This window comes from Bos grunniens, chromosome 8 (assembly GCF_055505025.1).
Source record: "Bos grunniens cultivar Pamir isolate PY7600 chromosome 8, Bosgru_T2T1.0, whole genome shotgun sequence".
NCBI lineage: Eukaryota > Metazoa > Chordata > Mammalia > Artiodactyla > Bovidae > Bos > Bos grunniens.
The window spans coordinates 15,010,973-15,023,205 of NC_141172.1; the positions used below are offsets into that span (position 1 = coordinate 15,010,973).

The window sequence follows — 12,233 nt, forward strand, 5'->3', positions numbered from 1 at the left end:
AATGAAATTTTTGCCATTTGTTACAACATGGATGAACTTGGAAGGTATCATGCTTAGGGAAATAAGTCAGACAGAGAAGACAAATACTGTACGATATCATGCACACATATAATCTAAAAAAAAATAAAACAAACTATAGAGAATATAACAGAAAAAAAAACAGACTCACAGATATAGAGAGCAAACTAGTGGTTACCTATGGAAAGACAGAAGAGGGGAGGGTTAATATAGGGGCACAGCATTAAGAGTTACAAACTACTATGTAAAAAATAAACAAGCTACAAGGATATATTGTACAATGCAGGAAGTACAGCCAATATTTTATAATAACTGTAAATGGAATGTAACTTTTAAAAACTGTGAATCACTATATTATGTACCTGAAACTCACATAACATTAAACATCTGTTGTACTATACCTCAAAGAAAAAACAATAGGTTTCCTGAAGCTTAGGCTTTTGACTGTGTATGAGGCAAACAGGACTATAAAGCATAATATGATCAGGTCTGATAGAATGTGGATTCTAATGAGAGGGTTCTTTTCAGAATCCATCTCACAGTTGGTAAAGGAGTGGATGGTGTCATGGATGGCAGCGTGGGGTGCCAGCTGCTCTGATCCCCCTGCTCAAGGGAACCTTATTTTAACTCACAACCACCAGCTGCCCCGTCTTAGTGACCCACCGCAGTGTTCACCCCAAGACCACACTTTTGCTGGGTTCCTCCCAGCCAGACCAAGCAAGGGGGAAGTGCTAGAGAAAAGACCATTCCTGTCAACTGCAGGACTTCTCTTTGTCTAAGTCCCCACACTGCCCTTGTCAAGACCATCTCAGGGCCACCCTACAGTCTGAGGCTCTCCCTACAAATCTCCTTCCATCCCCCTCCTTTTCCTACAGATATCAAACTGTTTCTAGGTCTGAGGTTTTCCTTGCCTGTGTCTGCCTATTCTCCCATCATCTCCCGTGGACATCTTCCACAATAAATCTCTCACACTTGTAACTCTGCCCTGGAGTCTGCTTCCAGGAGGACATGAGCTGACACACTTCGGGAGAGGTGAGGAGGCTACGGAGCTGAGGCAAAGCGTGCTGGATTTTACTAGGAAGTCACAGAGCTCTGAAGGCCTCCTGAATGTTATTGACATCTGATGATCAGGGATGAAGTGGTTCACTGGAAATAATGGAACCCCATGAATTTTCCTTATATCCTGCTATAAGTGGCACTAGCAGCCAGGATAATGGAAAAGCTTTTCTATCAATATGTACTTTATTGGCCTCCTTAGGTGGTAAAGAATCCAACTGCCAATACAGGAGATGCAAAAGATGTGGGTTTGATCCCTGGGTCGGGAAGACCCCCTGGAGTAGGAAATGGCAAACCACTCCAGTATTCTTGCATGGGAAATCCCATGGACAGAGGAGCCTGGCGGGCTACAAGTCCATGGGGTCACAAAGAGTCAGACACAAGTGAGCACAGCACATGTACTTTATTATCCTCCTTGTATGCCAAGTTGGGAATGCTACAAAATAGCGAGCAAGACCGTCAAAGAACTGTATTGAGGGCTTGCTCTGTAGCAAGCTCTGGACTAGAGCCCCCATTCATTCAGAGCGTTTACTGAATACCCAGGTTCACAGGGCACCACCTCAAGTCAAAACATGGGTTAACACTTGTTTTTTTAAAAATCATTTACATCCTGCCTTGCTTAGGCAGCACTGTGTCTGTCCTAAAGCAAACGCATCCACAGGCTGCCATGTAATATAAATTCTCCTTGCTATCTTGCTGACTGGATGCTTCCTGCTTCTCCCAGCTGCATCTCAATTTTCCTCCTTAAATAGAGCAAACAAAGGCTCTCTTTCTTGCCGTTGCATGTTGTGAACGCTTCAGAAATGACAACATACCTCCAGGAGATTGGAACACTTGAAAATCAGTGCCTTCATAAAAGGAGCTTCTTGTGTTGTCCACTTCAGGGGTTCCTGCCTGACAGGTATTAGTGCTGCTTTCCCAGTAGACAGCCCAGCCTGAGTGAAGGCAAAACAATGTTAGCCCCCAACTCAAGAGGAAACAGAGCTGTGGGCTTTGGGTTCCTTTGGACTCCTGGGTTACTTATTTGTCTGGTTTCTGTGCTTTTCTGAGATGGCGACTATTTAAAACCTCAAACCTCTATACTTTTTTATTCCTCCCCTGAGTGAAAGGCTTACAAAATATATCTTTGCATCATAAACACATTTTAGAAGTTAACCCAGAGTTCCCTGGGCCCAGCTAAATGCTAACTAAATGTGTTAAAATCAACAGTTTGATGTTGCCCAAAGAGACAGCTGGGGAGTGGGGGGGCGGGAGACGTAAGGGAGTGACTCACAGGTGGAGAAGCCAGCAGAAAATGATACTACCTGAGACCAAGCAAACAACAGGGGCTTCCCTGGTGGCTCAGAGGTAAAGAATCTGCCTGCAGTATAGGAGACCCAGGTTTGATCCCTGGGTCAGGAAGATCCCCTGGAGAAGGGAAAGGCTACCCACTCCAGTATTCTGGCCTGGAGAATTCCATGGACAGAGGAGCCTGGCAGGCTACAGTGCATGGGGTGGTAAAGAGTAGGACGTGACCAAGAGACTAACACTTCATGGGAAACCAGCCCAAACAGGTCACGGAACTGGTGTGGTGATACAGCTCTCAGTTCAGTTCAGTCGCTCAGTCGTGTCTGACTCTTTGTGACCTCATGAATCGCAGCACGCCAGGCCTCCCTGTCCATGACCAACTCCCGAAGTTTATCCAAACTCATGTTCATTGAGTCAGTGATGCCATCCAAACATCTCAACCTCGGTCATCCCCCTTCTCCTCCTGCCCCTAATCCCTCCCAGCATCTGGGTCTTTTCCAATGAGGATACAGCTCTAGGTAGCTAAAATTAAAAATGATTACCCAGAATTGTTTAATTAGACCATTTCATTTCCTGAAATTAAATATAAAATCCACTAAGTGCTTACTATTCTAGCTCCTGTACATGTACATGTAGTGTTATTCAAAAGTTTAATAAACTCCCTCCTAAGCACTTAGCAGTCATCTACTCCACGCTTTAGCCATCATGTGGCAAGAGCTGGGGAGTCCTTAATGCCCTTTAACCTAGATGTGCCGTTCCTGGGAAGAGAGCACAAGAAAAGAGCATACGAATGAGGCACGTATTCACATTGCAATAACTCTAACAACAAAAGACTTTCAGACAATGGAAATTGTTTTAGAAATGAATCAATACAAACAAAAGAAAATATTATAAAGAATATTTGCATTGAGAAACTAAATCAGTCTTTTCCTGTTGTCTATTGCAATTCAATAGACTGTGAGTTAACACTAAGAAAAAATGCTAATTTCACACACTATATAAAATAGATAACTAATAAAAACCTACTGTATAGCACAGGGAACTCTATTCAATAGTCTGTAATAACCTATATGGGGCTAGAATCTAAAAAAAGAGTGGATATATGTATATTAATAACCAACTCACTTTGCTGTACAGCAGAAACATAACATTGCAAATCAACTACGTTCCAATAAAAATTAATTTAAAAAGTCACTTTGGCAGTGGTATGCTGAAGCCAGCTCACAAGCTCATAAGAGCCAACTGTTAACATTTCAGGAATTTTATGAGCTGATAATTATATATAACCACCTCTGAAATTTAAATTATATAAGCTTGTAACAAAATAAACTATATAATAAAGATTCATGCCTCATCACTTCCTTAAAAAAAGAATGTTAGTTTTATCATAATAAAAATAATAGAACTGCCCCCAGTGATTATTAATCCCAACACCTACCTAATTGTCTCAATAAGGGAAAACAAGAAATTCCAAGGGGAGGAGCCAAGATGGCGGAGGAGTAGGACGGGGAGAACACTTTCTCCCCCACAAATTCATCAAAAGAGCATTTAAACATCGAGTAAATTCCACAAAACAACTTCTGAATGCCGGCAGAGGACATCAGGCACCCAGAAAAGCAACCCAACTCTTCGAAAGGAGGTAGGAAAAAATATAAAAGACAAAAAAAGAGACAAAAGAGAGAGGGACGGAGTTCCGTCCCGGGAAGGGAGTCTTAAAAAGAGAGAAGTTTCCAAACACCAGGAAACCTTCTCACTGCCGAATCTGTGCCGAGCTTTGGAAGCACAGAGGGCAACATAACAGGGAGAAAAAATAAACAAGTAAAACTCGCAGATTGCGAGCCCTACGGTAACTCCCCCAGAGGAGAAGCAGCGCAGACGCCTGCACACGCCATTAGCAAGCGGGGGCTGGGCAGGGAGGCGCGGCGCGGGCTGCATCGCTTCGAGTAAGAATCTGGCCTGAATACCCTGAGCACTATCTGAGCGAAATAATTTGGGCTAGCAAACCAGACTGTGGGATATCTACCACGCGAAAAGCCAGCCCCAACCTAAGACACCGCCAGGCCCACGCACGGAACAAAGGACTGAACAGAGATAGCCGGCTGCAGACCTTCCCCCTCCGGTGACAGGCAGCCAGAGCCGGAAGGGGACAATCGCAGCCCCAGAGAGACATTATCTATAAAACTGTAAGCAGGCTTCTTTGCTAACTAAAACTTCTTGGGGGTCTGGACGGTCAACATCTGCCTGAGAAGGTGCGCCGGTTTTACACCCAGATAACCGAGTGGCGGGGAGGCGATAAGTCGCAGCATTGGCGTTCGCCAAACACCTCATCACCTGAGCTGCTCGGACCTGGGAAGAGCACAAAATGCAGGCCCAACTGAGTCTGCGCCTCTGAGGACTACCCGAGTGCCTGAACCTGAGCAGCTTGGACCTGGGAGGTACATGCAGCCCAGGGCTGGCCTCGGATTGTTCTCGGTGGAACAACCTAGAGCCCGAGCAGGGAGGCTACACGTGCCGTGAGTGGGGGCAGACCCAATGTGGCTGAGGCACTGCGAGCGCACGCCAGTGTTATTTGTTTGCAGCATCCCTCCCTCCCTCCCCAGAGCGCGACTGAACAAGTGAGCCTAAAAAAAAAAAAAAGTTTCCCCCACCGTCCCCTTTGTGTCAGGGCGGAAGCCAGACACTGAAGAGACCAGCAAACAGAAGAAGTTATAACAGAGGGAAACGCCTTGGAAGCTACGGGCAATAGATTAAAACCCCGTGGTTACTACGGACTACATAGGAAGGGGCCTATAGATCTTGAGAAATATGTCGGACCAAGGAACTAGCCAAAAATGAACTGAACCCACAATACAACAAAACCAGAGAAAGTCCTAGATATATTTTTACTATTTTTACGATCATTCTTTCTTTCTTTTTCTTTAATTAAAAAAAAAAATTTTTTTTAGTCCTCTATTGTTCCTTTAATTTTCACTTTTGTAACCTATTACTTTGCAAAAAAAAAAAAAAGACCCTATTTTTTTCTTCTTCAGCAAACTTCATATATATATATTTTATAATTTTTTGACCTTGTTTTTTTTTTTTTTTCTTTTTTCTTCTTCTTTTCTTTAACATTGTATTTTTGAAATTCCAAACTCTACTCTAGTTTTTTAATTTTAGCTTTTTGGTATATGTTCTCAATTTTGTACCTACAGTTTTTTTTTATAATTTCTGTGACTTTTTTTTTTTCTTTTCTGTTTCATTCTCTTCTTCTTTTATATAACATTGTATATCTGAAATTCCAAACTCTACTCTAGATTTTTAATTTATGCTTTTTTGTATTTGATATCAAATTTGTACCTGTATTTTCTTTATAATTTTTGTGACATTGTTTTTGTTTGTTTGTTTTCTCTCTTTATGTTTCTTCTTCCTTTTTTTTAACATTGTATTTTTGAAATTCCAAACTCTACTCTAGATTTTTAATTTTTGCTTTTTGGTATTAGTTATCAATTTTGTACCTGTATTTTCTTTATAATTTTCGTGATCTTGTTTGTTTTTCTTTGTTTGTTTTTTCTCTCTTTCTTTTCCTTCTTCTTTTCTTTAACATCGTATTTTTGAAATTCCAAACTCTACTCTAGATTTTTAATTTTTGCTTTTACGTATTTGTTACCAATTTTGTACCTTTAAGAACCCAATGTTCAGGACCCATTTTTCACTAGGGAGCGAGATTACTGGCTTGACTGCTCTCTCTCCCTTTGGACTCTCTTTTTTCTCCACCAGGTCGCCTGTGTCTCCTCCCTAACCCCTCTCTACTCTACCCAACTCTGTGAGTTTATGTGTGTTCCAGATGGTGGAGAACACTTAGGGAACTGATTACTGGCTGGATCTCTCTCCCTCCTTTTCATTCCCCCCTTTTATCCCTCTGCCCACCTCTGTCTCCTTCCTCCTTCTTCTCTTCTCTGTATAACTCCGTGAACATCTCTGAGTGGTCCAGTTGTGGAGTGCACATAAGGAAGTGACTACTGGCTAGCCCACTCTTTCCACTATTGATTCCACCTCATCTCATTTGGGTCACCTCTAACTCCCTCCTCCCTCTTCTCTTCTCCATGTAATGCTGTGAACCTCTCTGAGTGACCCTCACAGTAGAGAAACTTTTCATCTTTAACGTAGATGTTTTATCAATGATGCTGTATAGAAGGAGAAGTTTTGAAACTACTGTAAAAATAAGACCGGTAACTGGAAGCAGGAGGCTTAAGTCCAAACCCTGACTCCAGGGAACTCCTGACTCCAAGGAACATTAATTGACAGGAGCTCATCAAACGCCTTCATACTGACACTGAAACCAAGCACCATACAAGGGCCAACAAGTTCCAGGGCAAGACATACCAAGCAAATTCTCCAGCAACAAAGGAGCACAGCCCTGAGCTTCAAGATACAAGCTGCCCAAAGTCACCCCAAAACCATAGACATCTCATAACTCATTACTGGACATTTCATTGCACTCCAGAGAGAAGAAATACAGCTCCACCCACCAGAACACTGACACAAGCTTCCCTAACCAGGAAACCTTGACAAGCCACCTGTACAAACCCACACACAGTGAGAAAAAGCCACAATAAAGAGAACGCCACAAACTGCCAGAATATAGAAAGGACACCCCAAAATCAGCAATTTAAACAAGATGAAGAGACAGAGGAATAGCCAGCAGATAAAGGAACAGGATAAATGCCCACCAAACCAAACAAAAGAGGAAGAGATAGGGAATCTACCTGATAAAGAATTCCGAATAATGATAGTGAAATTGATCCAAAATCTTGAAACTAAAATGGAATCACAGATAAACAGCCTGGAGACAAGGATTGAGAAGATGCAAGAAAGGTTTAACAAGGACCTAGAAGAAACAAAAAAGAGTCAATATATAATGAATAATGCAATAAATGAAATTAAAAACACTCTGGAGGCAACAAATAGTAGAATAACAGAGGCAGAAGATAGGATTAGTGAATTAGAAGATAGAATGGTAGAAATAAATGAATCAGAGAGGATAAAAGAAAAACGAATTAAAAGAAATGAGGACAATCTCAGAGACCTCCAGGACAATATTAAACGCTACAACATTCGAATCATAGGGGTTCCAGAAGAAGACGACAAAAAGAAAGACCATGAGAAAATACTTGAGGAGATAATAGTGGAAAACTTCCCTAAAATGGGGAAGGAAATAATCACCCAAGTCCAAGAAACCCAGAGAGTCCCAAACAGGATAAACCCAAGGCGAAACACCCCAAGACACATATTAATCAAATTAACAAAGATCAAACACAAAGAACAAATATTAAAAGCAGCAAGGGAAAAACAACAAATAACACACAAGGGAATTCCCATAAGGATAACAGCTGATCTTTCAATAGAAACTCTTCAAGCCAGGAGGGAATGGCAAGACATTCTTAAAATGATGAAAGAAAATAACCTACAGCCCAGATTATTGTACCCAGCAAGGATTTCATTCAAGTATGAAGGAGAAATCAAAAGCTTTTCAGACAAGCAAAAGCTGAGAGAATTCTGCATCACCAAACCAGCTCTCCAACAAATACTAAACGATATTCTCTAGACAGGAAACACAAAAACGGTGTATAAGTTCGAACCCAAAACAATAAAGTAAATGGCAACGGGATCATACTTATCAGTAATTACCTTAAATGTAAATGGGTTGAATGCCCCAACCAAAAGACAAAGACTGGCTGAATGGATACAAAACAAGACCCCTACATATGTTGTCTACAAGAGACCCACCTCAAAACAGGGGACACATACAGACTGAAAGTGAAGGGCTGGAAAAAGATTTTCCATGCAAATAGGGACCAAAAGAAAGCAGGAGTAGCAATACTCATATCAGATAAAATAGACTTTAAAACAAAGGCTGTGAAAAGAGACAAAGAAGGTCACTACATAATGATCAAAGGATCAATCCAAGAAGAAGATATAACAATTATAAATATATATGCACCCAACACGGGAGCACCACAGTATGTAAGACAAATGCTAACAAGTATGAAACGAGAAATTAACAATAACACAATAATAGTGGGAGACTTTAATACCCCACTCACACCTATGGATAGATCAACTAAACAGAAAATTAACAAGGAAACACAAACTTTAAATGATACAATAGACCAGTTAGACCTAATTGATATCTATAGGACATTTCATCCCAAAACAATGAATTTCACCTTTTTCTCAAGCGCACATGGAACCTTCTCCAGGATAGATCACATCCTGGGCCATAAAGCTAGCCTTGGTAAATTCAAAAAAATAGAAATCATTCCAAGCATCTTTTCTGACCATAATGCAGGAAGATTAGATCTCAATTACAGGAGAAAAACTATTAAAAATTCCAACATATGGAGGCTGAACAACATGCTGCTGAATAACCAACGAATCACAGAAGAAATCAAAAAAGAAATCAAAATTTGCATAGAAACGAATGAAAATGAAAACACAACAACCCAAAACCTATGGGACACGGTAAAAGCAGTCCTAAGGGGAAAGTTTATAGCAATACAGGCACACCTCAAGAAACAAGAAAAAAGTCAAATAAATAACCTAACGCTACACCTAAAGCAACTAGAAAAGGAAGAAATGAAGAACCCCAGGGTTAGTAGAAGGAAAGAAATCTTAAAACTTAGAGCAGAAGTAAATGCAAAAGAAACAAAAGAGACCATAGCAAAAATCAACAAAACCAAAAGCTGGTTCTTTGAAAGGATAAATAAAATTGACAAACCATTAGCCAGACTCATCAAGAAACAAAGGGAGAAAAATCAAATCAATAAAATTAGAAATGAAAATGGAGAGATCACAACAGACAACACAGAAATACAAAGGATCATAAGAGACTACTATCAACAATTATATGCCAATAAAATGGACAACGTGGAAGAAATGGACATATTCTTAGAAAAGTAAACTTTCCAAAACTCGACCAGGAAGAAATAGAAAATCTTAACAGACCCATCACAAACACGGAAATTGAAACTGTAGTCAAAAATCTTCCAGCAAACAAAAGCCCCGGTCCAGATGGCTACACAGCTGAATTCTACCAAAAATTTAGAGAAGAGCTAACACCTATCCTGCTCAAACTCTTCCAGAAAATTGCAGAGGAAGGTAAACTTCCAAACTCATTCTATGAGGCCACCATCACCCTAATACCAAAACCTGACAAAGATCCCACAAAAAAAGAAAACTACAGGCCAATATCACTGATGAACATAGATGCAAAAATCCTTAACAAAATTCTAGCAATCAGAATCCAACAACACATTAAAAAGATCATACACCATGACCAAGTGGGCTTTATCCCAGGGATGCAAGGATTCTTCAATATCCGCAAATCAATCAATGTAATACACCACATTAACAAATTGAAAAATAAAAACCATATGATTATCTCAATAGATGCAGAGAAAGCCTTTGACAAAATTCAACATCCATTTATGATAAAAACTCTCCAGAAAGCAGGAATAGAAGGAACATACCTCAACATAATAAAAGCTATATATGACAAACCCACAGCAAACATTATCCTCAATGGTGAAAAATTGAAAGCATTTCCTCTAAAGTCAGGAACAAGGCAAGGGTGCCCACTTTCACCATTACTATTCAACATAGTTTTGGAAGTTTTGGCCACAGCAATCACAGCAGAAAAAGAAATAAAAGGAATCCAAATTGGAAAAGAAGAAGTAAAACTCTCACTATTTGCAGATGACATGATCCTCTACATAGAAAACCCCAAAGACTCCACCAGAAAATTACTAGAACTAATCAATGACTATAGTAAAGTTGCAGGATATAAAATCAACACACAGAAATCCCTTGCATTCCTATACACTAATAATGAGAAAACAGAAAGAGAAATTAAGGAAACAATTCCATTCACCATTGCAATGGAAAGAATTAAATACTTAGGAATATATCTACCTAAAGAAACTAAAGACCTATATATAGAAAACTATAAAACACTGGTGAAAGAAATCAAAGAGGACACTAATAGATGGAGAAATATACCATGTTCATGGATTGGAAGAATCAATATAGTGAAAATGAGTATACTACCCAAAGCAATTTATAGATTCAATGCAATCCCTATCAAGCTACCAACAGTATTCTTCACAGAGCTAGAACAAATAATTTCACAATTTGTATGGAAATACAAAAAACCTCGAATAGCCAAAGCGATCTTGAGAAAGAAGAATGGAACTGGAGGAATCAACCTACCTGACTTCAGGCTCTACTACAAAGCCACAGTTATCAAGACAGTATGGTACTGGCACAAAGACAGAAATATAGATCAATGGAACAAAATAGAAAGCCCAGAGATAAATCCACGCACATATGGACACCTTATCTTTGACAAAGGAGGCAAGAATATACAATGGATTAAAGACAATCTCTTTAACAAGTGGTGCTGGGAAAACTGGTCAACCACTTGTAAAAGAATGAAACTAGAACACTTTCTAACACCATACACAAAAATAAACTCAAAATGGATTAAAGATCTAAACATAAGACCAGAAACTATAAAACTCCTAGAGGAGAACATAGGCAAAACACTCTCTGACATACATCACAGCAGGATCCTCTATGACCCACCTCCCAGAATAGCGGAAATAAAAGCAAAAATAAACAAATGGGACCTAATTAACCTTAAAAGCTTCTGCACATCAAAGGAAACTATCAGCAAGGTGAAAAGACAGCCTTCAGAATAGGAGAAAATAATAGCAAATGAAGCAACTGACAAACAACTAATCTCAAAAATATACAAGCAACTCCTACAGCTCAACTCCAGAAAAATAAATGACCCAATCAAAAAATGGGCCAAAGAACTAAATAGACATTTCTCCAAAGAAGACATACAGATGGCTAACAAACACATGAAAAGATGCTCAACATCACTCATTATCAGAGAAATGCAAATCAAGACCACTATGAGGTACCATTTCACACCAGTCAGAATGGCTGCGATTCAAAAGTCTACAAATAATAAATGTTGGAGAGGGTGTGGAGAAAAGGGAACCGTCTTACACTGTTGGTGGGAATGCAAACTAGTACAGCCACTACGGAGAACAGTGTGGAGATTCCTTAAAAAACTGGAAATAGAACTGCCTTATGATCCAGCAATCCCACTGCTGGGCATACACACTGAGGAAACCAGAAGGGAAAGAGACACATGTACCCCAATGTTCATCGCAGCACTGTTTATAATAGCCAGGACATGGAAGCAACCTAGATGTCCATCAGCAGATGAATGGATAAGAAAGCAGTGGTACATATACACAATGGAGTATTACTCAGCCATTAAAAAGAATTCATTTGAATCAGTTCTAATGAGGTGGATGAAACTGGAGCCTATTATACAGAGTGAAGTAAGCCAGAAGGAAAAACACCAATACAGTATACTAACGCATATATATGGAATTTAGAAAGATGATAACAATAACTCTGTGTACAAGACAGCAAAAGAGACACTGATGTATGGAACAGTCTTATGGACTCTGTTGGAGAGGGAGAGGGTGGGAAGATTTGGGAGAATGGCATTGAAACATGTAAAATATCATGTATGAAACGAGATGCCAGTCTAGGTTCAATGCACGATACTGGATGCTTGGGGCTAGTGCACTGGGACGACCCAGAGGGATGGTATGGGGAGGGAGGAGGGAGGAGGGTTCAGGATGAGGAGCACATGTATACCTGTGATGGATTCATTTTGATATTTGGCAAAATGAATACAATTATGTAAAGTTTAGAAATAAAATAAAATTAAAAAAAAAAAAAGAAATTCCAAGAGGCAATAGGAGAGAATTTGTAGGAGATTTTCCTGAGGTGAAAGTACAATGGATTGT

General features: G+C 39.9%; 1 protein-coding gene across 2 annotated transcripts in view; it reads right to left on the reverse strand.

Moving 5' to 3' along the window:
* Positions 1-12,233, reverse strand: part of LOC147366685 (uncharacterized) — a 361,042-nt gene that overhangs the window by 207,834 nt on the left and 140,975 nt on the right. The window lies entirely within an intron of this gene.